At 38.1% G+C, this 12,657-nt stretch overlaps 1 long non-coding RNA gene across 1 annotated transcript in view; it reads left to right on the plus strand.

Annotated features, from left to right (window-relative positions):
* Positions 1-10,503: 10,503 nt before the first annotated feature.
* Positions 10,504-12,657, plus strand: part of LOC105513322 — a 150,425-nt gene continuing 148,271 nt past the window's right edge. Inside the window, exon 1 of the long non-coding RNA XR_001001994.1 lies at positions 10,504-10,582. This is a non-coding gene — a long non-coding RNA (uncharacterized LOC105513322). The remainder of the gene's footprint in view (positions 10,583-12,657) is intronic.

A 12,657-nucleotide genomic window follows, 5' to 3' on the forward strand; every position in this document is an offset into this window, starting at 1 on the left:
GGGAAGTAGAAGCAGTAGGAGGATTTCTTGAGCTCAGGAGTTCGAGACCAGCCTGGTCAACATAGTGAGACTCTGTCTTTACAAAAAAAAAAAAATTTAGCTGTGCATAGTGGTGTACACCTGTCGTCCCAGCTACTTGGGAGAGTGAGGTGGGAGGATTGCTTGAGCCTGGGAGAGGGAGGCTGTAGTGAGCCATGATCATACCACTGCACTCCAGCCTGGGCAACAGAGGGAGACCCTATCTTGAAAAGAGAAAAAATGAATAGTAAAAGAAGGTCAAAATGTCTTTTGGAGCACAAGATACAAGAATGTATTATTAATTTTCCATTGATCTTCAGCCTAAAGTAAAGGTAGGTTTACAGAACAGCAGTTGTAGCCAATCTATCATGTGACTGCCAAAATCTCATGTGACATCAAGAGGAGTATTCACGGGGCTTTATGCACTCACCCTCAAATGGAAAGAGATGGCTACTCACAGAAAGATCTCATAGAAAAGTTTGTTATATTGCTGTGGTTCTAAAATTTTAGCATGCATCAGAACCAACTGTTAAAACACAGATTGTAAGCCGGGTCACTTGAGCCCAGGAGTTCAAGACCAGGTTGGGCCAATATGACAAAACCCCATCTGTACCAAAAAAATATAAAAATGAACTACAAGCACATGCTTGTAGTCCCAGCTGTGGGGTGGGGAGCTGAGGCAGGAGGATCGCTTGAGCTTGGAAGGCAAAGATTGCGGTGAGTCGAGATTGCACCACTACACTCCAGCCTGGGCAACAGTGAGACTCCGTTTTACATACACACACACACACACACACACAGACACACACACACACACACACACACACACACACACACACACAGAGCCAGAGCCAGACAGAGAGAGAGAGAGAGAAATTGCGGAGCCCTATCCCCAGAGTTTTTTGTGTCAGTAGATCTAAGCTTGACCAGAAGAATTTGCATTTCTATCAAGTTCCCAGATGATGCAGGGATGACAATAGATATTCTAGAGAGATTAACCTGGGGACAGTCAAAGTAGTGAAACCAAGAATGTGGATGCTAGAGCATAATAATTGAAGGTAGTCCTCCCGGAATTTGGCTGTCAAAGATGAAGTAGCTAAGCCTAAGAAGCCACCTGGATAAGAGGCTAAACTGACAACAGCAACAAGCTCTTTACAGAATAACAATCTACAGGTCAGTGATACGTTAAACTAGTCAAACATCAGATCTTATTAATTGACACCTCTCTTAGCTAGTAATGTTATCTCTGGTTTTCTCTTACCATATAAATAATAGTGATAGATTACTAATAAAGTAGAATATTGTTGAATATTGGCTCACAGGAACCATCTCTTTTTCTTGCATTTTTTCCAGATAAGGATTTTTTTCACATTTAAATGATCTGCATCTTGAAGTATCTGCCATTTATAAAGGGAGTTCAATATACCACAGCACCCAGGAATATGAGTGGGAGGAACTCTATTTCATAGTTACTTTCTCCTGGAGGCACTCCCTTTTGTCCAAGTTTCAGCCAGGGAGTTAATGGGGAGCAAACCAAGATCAATTTTAATTGATTGTTCAGGTTTTTAAATAATTTGCATTATTCCCTAATACTTGACAGAATAACCACAGTACTTGAATCTTGTACCCTGTAATTTTAACTCTAATTCTTAAACCTTTTTACTGTACGGCAACTTTTGCATCTACAAAAACAGCACACCACCCTCATAGTGTGTCAGAGGAAATAGGGGAGCAGAATAAAGGGGAAAATGTGACAAAAACATGCTTATATTTGTGTACTTACACACACAGACATACACACACAAACACACACACATACTCTAGCTTCCATGGTTCCCATTACTGGTATTAGAATGTTGTGTAGGGAATAAAATTTTGCAAATATTAAATTGATGCGCTTTAATTTCTTCTTAAATCGTGTTTGCAGACTTCTCCCTCCAAAATTATGTCATAAGGTTAGTTGACCCAAAGCAGGAGAGAGCAATATTGGCAATGGTCTTTAAAATCAGGTTTGTATGCTAGAGTACACTGGTAATCGCTTTAGCAAATGGTTAGCAAATGTGGCAGATGCCATTGGTTGTCTACCCAACAGTAATTCTCTGCTTCTAATCTTGCTAACAGAATCCAGACTGTGGGGCATTCATTGTGCCCAGCCTTTTGAGTGGTTAAGTAATTCAAATGACTAAAAAATGCTTATAGAGACTGTATAAATTAGTGGTTCTCCATTTTGATGATATATTACATTCAACTGAGGAGCCTAAAAATACTGAAATCAGGGATCTGCTCCCATAAATTCTGAGTTAATTAATCTAGAGTGAGACAACGCATTGATACTTGTAAAAGCTCAAAACTAGCTATGATGCGAATCATTGGTTTTAATTCTTGAAATCATCACGTTTTAAAACAAATTGGTCTATTCTCAGTTCTCTCTTCACTTCCAGTTATGAGAATATTTAAAGATAAAATAATGAATAATATGGCTATGACACTGGAAAACTGCCAACATCTCATCTAATACCAAGAGCAGTAATTACAGAGCTAACTACGTTGCATTAATGCAACTAAATTTCCTCTGTACCTCTGAGTCATAGTCTGAGAAAACATGTGGACTGCCTAAATAATATCCATTATTGAGTCCTGTCATTGGTAAGATATTTTTCATACGCACTCATTAAATACTTACAACATTACAAAAATGTGGAATTAGTATCCATTCCCATTTTGTAGATGAGAATATTGAGGCATGACAGGAATATAGTTAGTGGGATCAACTCAGATTTCTTGGGCTCCAGAGTTCATAATCTTTCCACTTTACTGTTACTGCTTTTCAAAGGCTGCGTCTTTTCACCCCTTTCCCAGTGTCAGATCCTCTGCTTATATAGGGCAAAGCCAGAGTTGGAATTTGGCATTTCTGTCTAATGCTTCAGCTCTTAAATTTAAGATTCAGTATAGTCATGAGACAGTTCTATTGGATTACTTTTTGGGACCGGGACTGTGTCTATCAGTCCAAGTCCTCAAGGCCAAACCCTTCAGCTCCTGGGAGCATTCCAGTGCCTCCAATCCTAGGGGAATGACAGCAATTCCCATGAGCTTCTTGGTGTTCATTTTTAGAAACTCTTTTTCTTTTCTGGAAGTATTTGCCGTGAATCATCAAGAATCAAATTCATCAGTACATTGTGTCTCAGTCACTTTGGGATGTAAATGATCGGGATTGGCCATCACGTCCAGCAGGCTGACTGGATAAAAATCAGATTTTTTTTTTTGAGATGGGATTTTGCTCTTGTTGCCCATGCTGGAGTGCAATGGTGTGACCTCGGCTCACCGCAACCTCTGCCTCCTGGGTTCAAGCTATTCTCCTGCCTCAGCTTCCTGAGCAGCTGGGATTATGGGCATGTGCCACCACGCCCAGCTAATTTTGTATTTTTAGTAGAAACAGGGTTTCTCCATGTTGGTCAGGCTGGTGTCAAACTCCTGACCTCAGGCGATCCACCTCCCAAAGTGCTGGGATTATAGGCGTGAGCCACTGCTCCCGGCCCAGATTTCAATTTTAACAAAACATTTCTAACTGTTAAAGTGCCTTAGAAGAGGGACTGTGATGTTCCAGAACAAAATTTAGTTTCATGTCTGAATTTTCTCTTTTGACCTACTAGTGACTGAAAATGCCCTAGACGATTTGTTATTGTTAGTATTTTGCTTAGCTGTCAACAAAATCTTCTTTACCTGTAATCAGTGGGTATTTCTTGGGGAAAAAAATCTCAAGCCAGTATTAACTGACTTGATTTATTCTGTTTCTGATGTTTCTCTTACTTTACTAATTTTTCAGTTCATTGCATCTAAGCTGTTGAATTCTATTAAGAAGGCCTATTTTCCAAATGACCAAAGCAGTTGTAAAAAAAATATTACTGTTAACTTTCTGAATAATATAGTACCTCAATTCATGTCCATTTGCACTCACTGAACATGATGGGGTTTTTTTTTTGGGTAAATATGACAGAGGTATATTGATTTCTTAAGTGCTTAATCAAACTCTGTTAATACTTCTAGCCATAAACTACCTATCAGAGTGGCATGGCTTGGAAATGTTTGCATGTATGAGTCAAACTTAAATAAAATAATTTATCACAAGACTACTTTTCTGGACTTACTGGGAGTGCATACTAGATTTTTTTGTACAGTGTTACTAATCTACGTGTTGGCTTTGTCTAATTCTATGTAAAGTATGCTGATTTATTAGAATGCTCACTCTACAATAAACTGATAATTGGATGCTCTTGAAAGAATGAGTTTCATTGATCTAGTCAATGACCACAGATATTACTGAAGTAAACCTCTTAACAGTGTTGGGGCGTATTTTGGCCATGATCAATGTTTCTGAATCTTCCCTTGTATTTTTTTGTTCTCTTTTGTTTTATTTGGCACTATCTGCATTGATTTAAATCTGCAGCAAATTTAATGTGCTAAATTCATCTTGACACAAAGTTTCATTACTTTTCTGGAGATGCGAACTTTTCTTTGTTTATTATAGATTAAAAATCTTCCCTGACAGTCTTTGAAAATAATCTGTTTGTACTTATGTCAATATGCATCAGCGGTTGACAGTAAGTAAAGTGAAAAATTACAGATATTGCCTTTAAAATAATAGAATTACATTTCTTTTCCTTTTGTTTTTAAAGCCATTGCAAGGATCTACCTTGGTGCCCTCTAAAGAAATTCTGAATTTTCTGAGAACAAGAGGTCAGGTCCAATATGTGGAAGTCTTTTCTGTATGTCTGTGAGTAGAAAGTGAGAACTGATATGCCAAGGGATGAGATAATGAGCTTCATCTTGACACAGAGTCCCCAAGAACCAACTTTTACTGAAGAGCGTGCAGGCAGCTTTATAACCCATTTGACAACATTAAACCCAAAAGAAGAAAATCCACTAGTTCTAAACTATGTGCAGATTGCTTATCAATCCTCTGACATATACATAATGAAAAGATGTAAAATATACAGGTTCATGACATTTTGTTAGAATTACAAGACAAAGAGGGAAAAACCTCACAGTATGAATATGCATGCCATACTTTCTGGTTAGAGTAGAAGCCATTTGAGAATGTTTGATTTTTTGTTCCCCATTTTAATGTTTAGGAAGTTAAAATTTTCTCTAGATATAAAGAAAATAAGGGTCACCATGTTTATTTGATTTTCTTTGAAAAAATAATATAAAAAGCTATACATGCCTATGGTAATAAGTTCAAAAGGTAGCAAAGGGATTTGAGGCAAAAAGTAAGCCTTCTCCCTCCTAAAAATATTAGGTAATAGGCTACCTAAGCTCTTCCTGAAGACAGCCAGCTACCTGTTTCTTGCATATCCTGCCAGAGACACGTTCAATGCATTCACAAATATATATGTATGTAAATATGTGTGTATGTGTGTATATATATATTACACACCTACATTCAACACACACACATACACAAATGATAGCATGTTGCACAGTGTCTTCTACTTTGATGTTTGTCATTTAATAATGCTTTTTGAAGGGTTTTTTTATATCGTTGCACACAGAGTTGTTCTATGTCTTTTTTTTTCCTTGAGATGGAGTTTCACTCTTGTTGCCCAGGCTGGAGTGCAATGGTGCAATCTCGGCTCACCACAACCTCCGTCTCCCGGGTTCAAGCGGTTCTCCTGCCTCAGCCTCCTGAGTAGCTGGGATTACAGGCATACACCACCACACCCAGCTAATTTTGTATTTTTAGTAGAGATGGGGTTTCTCCATGTTGGTCAGGCTGGACTCGAACTCCCTGACCTCAGGTGATCCACCCACCTTGGCCTCCCAAAGTTCTGAGATTACAGGCATGAGCCACCATGCCCGGCCTGTTCCACGCTTTTAAAAAACTGCATAATATTTTATCAATATAGCATAATCTATTTAAGCAGTCCTCCGTTGATGGACATTTAGGTCATTTCCAATTCCTTGTTATACTGAATACTGTTTTAATGAATATCATTTTACATAGATTATTTCTTACATATGCAAGTATATCTTTAGGATATACACATATGTGGAATTGTTGGGTTTAAGAATATGTTTAATTAAAATTTTGACAAGCTTTGCCAGTGTGATATTTGGGCATTTAACAATCAGTGTGGCACAGGCTCCAGTCCATCAGAATGGATGCTGACTGTAGACAGCTGGTAAAGGCTGCATGTCAGATGAGAATATTGTCAAACTGCCCTTCAAAGATGTAACTGATTGTTCTCCTTTAAATAAGTGATGAGGACAGGTACTATAGTTTTCCATTACTATTCCTATTTATAGAATTAGCTAACTCTCAATGGTTTTTAAATAGTCATTATTACCAATAAAATGTTACCTGAGACCACTGGTGAATTGTAGTCATAAAGGTGCTATATTTAGACTGCCTGTTAAATATATTAAATATGTTATTCATTACAAAGAAAAATTAAATATTGTCTATCAACATTAACATCACATAGAGCTCCTTCCTGATGTAGCTGAAAAAGTGACCAGAGCAGGGGTCTTATCTGCCTCTTTTTTTGGAAGGTAAACTTCATAGGGGCAGAAACTTGTTTTGTTCTTTTTCCCCACAATAATATCTTCAACATCTAGAAAAATGGCTGGTAGTGGTTAACCAAATATTTCCTTGCTGAATACATATATAAATATTGAACTGAAATATAAAGTCTTCTCTACAAGGATAAGGAAAAATTGTAAATATTTATATAGCCACACTTACTTTTCTTGTTACATCTATTTTCTGTTTCCTAACATTTGGAGATTGGCCACTTGTTTATTATTATTATTAGAGATGGAGGTCTTGGTCTGTTAAACAGGTTGGAGTATAGCAACACAATCACGGCTCTCTGCAACGTCAGTCACCTAGGCTCAAGGAATCCTCCTGCCTCAGCCTCTCAAATAGCTGGGGCTACAGGCATGCACCACCCTGCCTGGCTAATTTTAAATTTTTCTTTGCAGAGATGGGATCTCACGTTGTTGCCCAGGCTGGTCTTGAACACCTGAGCTCAAGAAATTCTCCCACCTTGGTTTTCCAAAGTGTTGGGATTACAGATGTGAGTCACTGTGCCCAGCCATGGAGACTGGCCACTTATTAAAGATGTATCCTGAAGTCAAAATTGTTAAAACAAAGCCTAGATTTCATTAGGAAGAAATCCTTGAGGAAGAGTGTTTATGTTTGAATATTCTTAAGCCATGGTTATTGCTGAAATTTGTACATTTTATAATATGGTAATTGTATTTAGCTAGCTGACGTCTTTTGTTTTGGAGGGCTGGGGTGTAGATACTTGTGAATGTAGAATTTAGCACCTGAAGTAGTAATTATGTGTACTTAGAAATTACAGGGTAGGAACTGGAAATTGGAATAGAAAAGGCAGGTTATGGAAAATAATATGCAATATATAGATTTATGTGTTAAGTACTGTGGGGACACATAGCAAAAAATGCTTGTGATACCTTAAAACAAAGTTGCTAACTTTCTTAATTCTCTCCCGCCTCCCTGCCACCTCCAATTCATGAGAAACAATGAGGCAAAGTCATGAAACAAGATGATGATTCAAAAACACCACAATATCAACACTGAATTCAATGCAGTCTCATAAATTGAGACTGTCTGGGAAATGCTTGATGTAGGAACATGGTTTCACATCTAATGCAAAGTCTTCACAACAAACTGCATTATTTGGACTATTTTTAAAACTTTTCTCCCCTGGAAATATGATTCTATATTATAAACACAGGAACTTGAGATGACTGAAAAAACAACACAAAATTTCAGATAAACAAGGACTAGCTAAATGTAGTAGGTGAGACTATATAGGAACCTTAAAAGGGTATGAATGCTGCATTTTTTTTTTTTTTTGAGATGGAGTCTTGCTCTGTCACCCAGGCTGTAGTGCAGTGGCACCGTCTCTGGTCACTGCAAGCTCCGCCTCCCGGGTTCACGCCATTCTCCTGCCTCAGCCTCCTGAGTAGCTGTGACTGTGGGCGCCCGCCACCGTGCCCGGCAAATTTTTTTGTATTTTTAATAGAGACGGGGTTTCACCATGTTGGCCAGGCTGGTCTCGAACTCCTGGCCTCAAGTGATCTTCCCACCTTGGCCTCCCAAAGTGCTGGGATTATGAGGCATGAGCCACCACACCTGGCCTTGCATGCTACATAATTGTTAGGAAAGGCTCTCACTGTAAGCTTCATGAGGAGTGGGTTTCTTTGGTTCACCATCATATTCTTGCACCTAGCACCCTGGGCACAGTAGGTACTAACCCAATATTTGTTGAATGAATTCGTGAATGAAAAGGAAGAATGTTCTTTGCCAGGCTATCATAGGGGAATCTCAGCAAAAGCAACAAGTGGTCAGCATTTGTTAAAATGTTGAACTTCATAAAGGAAAGGGATAAAGTGTGAGTTATTAAATAATGCCCGTGATATCCAGCCTGTATTCCATTAAGCCCCAGGCTAAAGGGTGAACAGTTAATTTCATAGCTGTACTAAATAGTTATATCGCATATCAGTCAAGGTGATATATGCCTCTAAATCCCTCGGAAAGCACCCAAGGGCAAAGGCCAGAAATCATTATAAGCTTGACTAGGAAAACCACTAATAAAGTGGGTCATGGAACTTTTTTTTTTAATGCCAAGAAAATAATGTAATAATGGGATTGTGTCTTTCCTCATTTCCTTTGAAAATGCTTTTAGTATTAGGATCTATTCAATCAAAGGATTTAGGAATATTCTAACAATGAAAGGTTCTGCGTTTTACATTCAGTACTTATTAAAGTGGATACCTGCTGAGTTGTATTATCAGATTAAAATCTCTATGAATCAAAAATAGAGAGAGGGAAGTTTATTGGACTTTGTAAAGATATTTACGTTAGGAAGACTGACAATTACTAAAGTTTTATTTGAGGGTAGTAAATGGGAAGATTTTCTGTGTGAAAATTGAATGTAGATAATAATAATGGAAGAATGTTTAATAGATAAGGCTTTAGAATTTTACAAAGAGCTTTCAGTTATAATATGCAATTAAGCATATTGGAAAAGCTATTGAAAATAAAGCATAGTTCCACGTTGTTAAAGAAATGAGGCCTGGAAGCAATATTCACAATTAACATCGGGTTAGTTCATCATCCCCTGATTTACAGTGATTTAACAATGTAGCATGGCACACATTTTTCAAAATCCAATTGCTAATCTATTTCAGGTCAAAATGAATTGGAACACGATTAGAACTTCATCTTGGTGTTCTGACCTGAAATGAAAATGCATGTACCAGTGCTGTCAAGTTTGCATTACTTCTGGGTACTACATCATGTTTCTAGGATGGTTTTTCATCATCACAGCAACTGCACCTCGCTGTCTTATCCCTTTTTATTCCTGGAAGAGGTGGAATTCCCTTTGAAATAAAACGAAGTTCTGCATGTGAGACAAATGTGGAGTCTCATTGTGGAGGTGGTAGAATAAGTGGTTGGGATGAACATAGACACTATTTCAATCCTTTGTATGTTTCTTTTCTTCTATCCCAAAACTTCCTAGTGAAGTACTTTTCTGTAACTCTCCCTCACTCACCTACGAAGTGATGTGGTAAAACAAACTTTCACCTTTTAATCAAGAAAGATATCAGTTAAGAGGTGATTCAGCAATTTCCAAGGAATCTCTGATTTTTGCAAAACGTGTTGGGGAAGGGATTGAATTCTTCAGTGTTTCCTTTGGGACCACGCAATAAAGATGCAGCCGTGTTAATTGGTGAACAAAGCTGATTGGCTGGGATTGCCTTGGATTACTGCATTCAAATTTGGCTTAATTCTCCCCAACTTAAGGTGACTGGCTTATGCAATGTTAAATTGTGAAAACTAAATGAATAGAGAAAGTCTTAACAATTCATCCCCAAATGCTTTTCTACATATTTTTAATGATATCCATGTGTACTCCCTTAATAAGCAAGACAGACACTCATAAATATTTCTTCTCAGAGCTTCTGGGCAAATGCAACCTGCTTTAAGAAAACTCTGTTTGTGAAAATCCAAATTTAACCTTTTTTTTAAAAAAACAAAATAATCATCCCCTTGAAGAAGCCTGTGAGAAACCGAAGGGTAGTTATATCCATTTGCTTAGTTCTGAAGGAGTTTCTATATGTTAAATGTTTAATGGTCCTCTGAAGGGGGAGCAGTTTGTTTTAGCTAAGGGCCTGCAGCCACAAACAGATATGTGAATTTTCTCCATAACTGTGGAATCTAGCTCTTCTTGTAGAGCAGCATTGGTAGTTTTGGGGGAATGATGGTTATAAGAATTTGAGAATGAGCTGGAAATAGATTTGCTGGGAAAATATGGGCCAAAAGGGATTCTCCAGACCTTGATACCACATAACAACAGACTCATAGTAGTACTTCTTCGATGAAATGAGACAAATCTTCAGAGCACTGGAGGCTGAAAAGGTAACTCTCTGTGGACCATTTTACTTTTCTCTTACAGGAGTCAGTGAAACAAGTTCATGAGACTCGGAGGCAAGGACACCAAACCAGGAGTTTTAGCTCCTACCCATGGTACTGGTAAGTGATTAAAGAGCTGCAGCTTCACAAGAGACAGCAAGGGCAAGGCTAGGGCCATAAGATTTCATAAGTCTTGAAAGCAGGGAAAAAGCAGCTTGCCCCTGCTTTTACTGGAAACAGCAAGATTCTAAGTCAGGAATTCCAAATTGTCAGAGGAAGGAGTGGGTCATGGTTTTGTGGGGCCTGAAACTTATACAACTTTCAGAATACAAAATAAGGTATAGTGTAGGGCCCTCCAAGAAATCTGTGTTAAAGAAAGGGCCTGAATCTTATGATATGATCTATAACAGATCTTTATCCCTTGCTGTGTAAAGCAAAACATACATCACTCTTTTTTTCTATTGACACCTTGATATAACATCACTCTTGAGTAGTAGTAATAATAATAGTTTATTGAGCTCTTATTATGTGCTGAGCTCTATGTTAGAACCTTCCTGCATTAGTTTGCTAGGACTGTTGTAACCCAATGCCACAAATTGGATGGCTTAAAACAACCAAAATTTATTTTCTGAGCTCTGGAGGCTTGAAGACCAAAATGAGCGCATCAACAGAGCCAATTTCCCTCCAAAATCTCTAGGGGAGGATGCTTCTTTGCCTCTTTGGTTTTCTGGTAGCCCCTGGCATTCCTTGGCTTGTGGCACCATCATTTTAATCTTTGCCTCCATCTTCACATGATGTTCGTCCCTGTGTGTGTTTTCTTTTATTATAAGGACACCAGTCATTTTGGATTAGGGCCTACTCTAATTCAGAATGATCTCATCTTATTTTGATTACATCTGCAAAGATTCTGTTTTCCCAAATCAGGTCACATTCACAGGGACTAGGAGTTAGGACCTCAACATACAGTTTGGGAAGAGGGGACCACAATTCAACCTATTGCACTTACAGATGACTCCTTTAGTCTTCACACTAATCCTGAGAGGAAGTTGCTATTATTACTCCTTTTTACAGTTGAAGAAACTGAGAGAAATGCCTGAGGTCACTAAGTTAGATGCTTTAGTGCTGAGATTCCATAATTCCAATCTAAGCCTGATGCCTCCTGTGCCCACACATTTAATTCTGATAGAAGTGAATTAATCAATTTCTATCTGTCTGAAAAAAGACCATAATTATAGCTAGAGTTTTCTTTAATGGGAATCTAGACAAGGAATTCACCCATTTCTTAATTCTTTGAGATGTTCATGAATGACTTTAAGGACATCATTCCTTAAAACTTGTTTGGCAGTGATATTTAAAGATGCTATTCTAGAGTGTTTGGGGACATACTCAGGTCATTCTAAGAATCTTTTTCATCTCCTATTTAAAGCTACCAAAAATTTTCCTGGCTTAGATTTCTTATATGCAAAGACTTTTAAAAAACTGTGTATAATTGGAATCAGAACAACACAGCTAGAATTTTTAAAAATGCCCAATGGCCATGAGTTGGTACCATGCATTTTGGGAGTAGAGGAGTAATTGCTTTATTTATTATAGAAATATCTCTCATGATTTATCTATGTTATACAAAAACAGAGATGGTTTGATGAGTTCAGAATTAAAATGGCTCACTGCCAGAAATTGTTGAGATCTTTGGAGGATTACACACCTTTATATGCTGAGCAATAAAGGAATTCCTTGCAAGAGAAATGTCAAGTATATAGTGAAAGGGAAAATTTAGTTCTTGACCAAACCACAAGTTACTTAACACCCTGTAGACCTTAGTTTCTTTCTTTCTTTTTTTCTTTTTATCATACTTTAAGTTCTAGAGTACATGTGCACAATGTGCAGGTTTGTTACAGAGGTATACATATGCTATCTTGGTTTGCTGCACCCATCAACTCATCATTTACATTAGGCATTTCTCCTAATGCTATTCCTCCCCCGGCTCCCCACTCCCCCGACAGGCACCGGTGTGTGATGTTCCTTGCCCTGTGTCCAAGTGATCTCATTGTTCAATTCCCACCTATGAGTGAAAACATGCAGTGTTTGGTTTTCTGTCCTTGTGATAGTTTGCTGAGAATGATGGTTTCCAGCTTCATCCATGTCCCTACAAAGGACATGAACTCATCCTTTCTTATGGCTGCATAGTATTCCAT

The sequence above is a fragment of the Colobus angolensis genome, unplaced genomic scaffold (assembly GCF_000951035.1).
Source record: "Colobus angolensis palliatus isolate OR3802 unplaced genomic scaffold, Cang.pa_1.0 Scaffold229, whole genome shotgun sequence".
Taxonomy (NCBI): Eukaryota; Metazoa; Chordata; class Mammalia; order Primates; family Cercopithecidae; genus Colobus; species Colobus angolensis.